This window comes from Oncorhynchus nerka, linkage group LG18 (genome assembly GCF_034236695.1).
Source record: "Oncorhynchus nerka isolate Pitt River linkage group LG18, Oner_Uvic_2.0, whole genome shotgun sequence".
Lineage (NCBI taxonomy): Eukaryota > Metazoa > Chordata > Actinopteri > Salmoniformes > Salmonidae > Oncorhynchus > Oncorhynchus nerka.
Genome location: NC_088413.1, coordinates 66,236,432 through 66,239,578, shown reverse-complemented (window position 1 = coordinate 66,239,578; position 3,147 = coordinate 66,236,432).

Below are 3,147 nucleotides of genomic sequence, written 5' to 3'. Positions count from 1 at the left end.
AAACAGATATCACCCACTGCGCACAAGCGGTAGAGGGCCAAAACAGGCTACACCTGTTCCAGCTGTTGTAGTTGTCAACTGAACAAAATCAAGGGGGGTTCAAATCTCTCACTGAAAAACGATGATGTTGAATGAGGAATATTTTCACTGTAGCTGCACAAACAAAGGCAATATAAAGTTAATGTAACCCGAACTGAATTGATGTTCATTTTTCACTCAGCAGAATAATGAGTCGCCATCACGAGCTGTCTCAGGAACCTTACTGATTTATAATGGCATGCTTTATATTCAACCCACTGGGCACACGCTGGTTGAATCAATGTTCTTTCCACGTAATTTCAATAAAAATTAATTGAACCAACGTGGAATAGACGTTGAATTGACGTCTGTGCCCAGGGGGAAATATGAGATGAGAAACTGTCTGCAATATCAAGTCTTTAACGTGTTGTGGTATGGCTGCAGACAGTAGCGATATGGTACACTGTTGTTAGCTCACTGACCGTAGATAGTATTCCTGGGTGTGTGTGTGTTCTGTGTATACATTAACTTCCAGTCCAATTCTATCCCATCAGAGTATTACTTTAGGACAGTGGTCACCATCTGGTCGCACTCTAGTGTATTCTTAGTCGATCACCAAACATTTCTTTAAAAACTCCAAAGATAAAGCCTTGCGTTCCTATTTGTTATTCGTTTCGCGCGGTTGCGGGTAGTTGCATTTGATTCAGAAGCCCTAGCACCGTGAAGGAAAAGTGTTCCCATTTTGAACCATTTCATGTGTCTGAAGGTGGAACTCCGCCTCCCCGCCAGTCCCAGAGAGCAAATCAAGTGCACCTATACGACTGACCGCTGGCCAATCATATAGCTCAAAATACGGTGTCCGCACGGTTTTCTGGAGCCATCGACTGTAAAAAAGAGGCCTCGAACGCACAGCAAGATTGAAACTGAGATTTATGACTAGAGACAACTAATACAGCACATAACTTCTGTTTTTATGTGTACGTTAATGTTTAAGTTGTTATTTAGCACTGTCAACACTTTGTTCAACACCCACCTTTATAAGCCATAAAATATATAAGCTTTTTAAGCCACATGCACTGCAGCCGCATGAATGAGTAGGCCTATTGTTAAGTGCTCCAATAAGCTTGCGATATTATTAGCGCCTTGTGTATTTTTTAGTATCGAGGAATATCACTTTCTCTGGTCATAGGAGTAACAACATGTATTTGTGGGTGAGGCAGAAATAATGCAGTACGATTTGAATTTCGCCATCAGTTGGAGAGGATGGAAGGCGGATGGACCGTGAGTCAGGTAAGAGGCAGCCTCACCGCTGCTCTCTCCCTTCCCTCAGACTGACCATCAGATGCATGCCATCCTGTGGCAATCCAGAAAAAAAGCAAATTATTATGCCCATTTAGCTGTGCCTCACAAGTATTGCAACAAATTATCTATTGCCAGTGTGATCACATACCTACATTTTAAATATATGTCTTCATTGTATCCTACGCCAGCTGCATATGAGTATTCCGATATCTGAGCGATCCTAACTTGTTAAAATACTAAATACTGCGTCCTAACTTTAAGACAGCTCCAGCTCAGCAGTTTCCCATTTCTTTCATCCATTTTCTTCAGAGAATTCTGCCAGCAGAGGGCACTCATCTAGTAGTTGCTAAATTAATGGAGACCAATGGAGAGGCTCAATTCTCAGGGCTCCTGAGCTCTGATGACCTCCAGCGGCATCATCCAGAACTGCATAAGAATAACATGACGGCTGCCATTCTGCGGCAGAGTAGGGAGAACTGCTCCAGCATTCATCAGCAGCGTGTCCCCCCCCCAAGCAACTGGGACTAGGGCCAAAGCCACAGGAGACCAATCCTTGGAACCAGTCCTGAGCCTGAATTCAGCATGAAGAGGAATAATTGACATGCTGTTGAGATGACTCACCTATTGTTGCTCTTCTGACCCTATGATCACTTGGCTACACAGCTGATGCCCCCTGGACTGTTTCAATAACATGGTACCTCATTTTGTTTACCTGTCAGCCCCAGCCTCGAACACAGGTCCTGTATGTACCTAACTGACCCGCTCTGCCCATTCATCTCCATTTACCCATTGCTGTCTTAGCTCTCCGATCAGCACCTGTGATTGCTTTATGCCTCTCTCTAATGTCAATATGCCTTGTCTACTGCTGTCTTGGCTAGTTTTTACTGTTTTATTTCAATGTAGAGCCTTCAGTCCCGCTCAAAATGTCTTAGATAGCTCTTTCGTCCCACCCCACACACATGCAGAGATCTCACCTGGCTTAACTTGTCCCTCCAGAGACGAAACCTCTCTCATCGTCACTCAACGACAAGGTTTACCTACACTGCACTCAGATCCTACCATACCCTTCCTTGTCTGTACATTATGCATTGAATCTAATATACCATGCCCAGAAATCTGCTCCTTTTATTCTCTGTCCCCAACGCACTAGACGACCAGTTCTTATAGCTTTTAGCCGTACCCTTATCCTAGTCCTCTGATTTTTTTGTTGTTATTCTGTCTCTCACTGTTCAAATAAACCTACCATTAAAATGATAGATTGATAATTTCTTTTCAGTGGGCAAACGTACAAAATCAGCAGGGGATGAAATACTTTTCCCCCTCACTGTAGGTGTCTGGCTAGACTGTAAACTCTCCTTCCAGACTCAGATTAAGCATCTCCAATCCAAAATGAAATCTAGAATCGGCTTCCTATTTCGCAACAAAGCATCCTTCACTCATGCTGCCAAACATACTCTCGTAAAACTGACTATCCTACAGGTCCTTGACTTCGGCGATGTCATTTACAAAATAGCCTCCAACACTCTACTCAGCAAATTGGATGTAGTCTATCACAGTGCCATCTGTTTTGTCACCAAAGCCCCATATACTACCCACCACTGCGACCTGTATGCTCTCGTTGGCTGGCCCTCGCTTCATATTCGTCGCCAGACCCACTAGCTCCAGGTCATCTATAAGTCTATGCTAGGTAAAGCATCGGCTTATCTCAGCTAACTGATCACCATAGCAGCACCCACCCGTAGCACGCTCTCCAGCAGGTATATTTCACTGGTCACCCCCAAAGCCAACTCCTCCTTTGGCCGCCTTTCCGTCCAGTTCTCTGCTGCC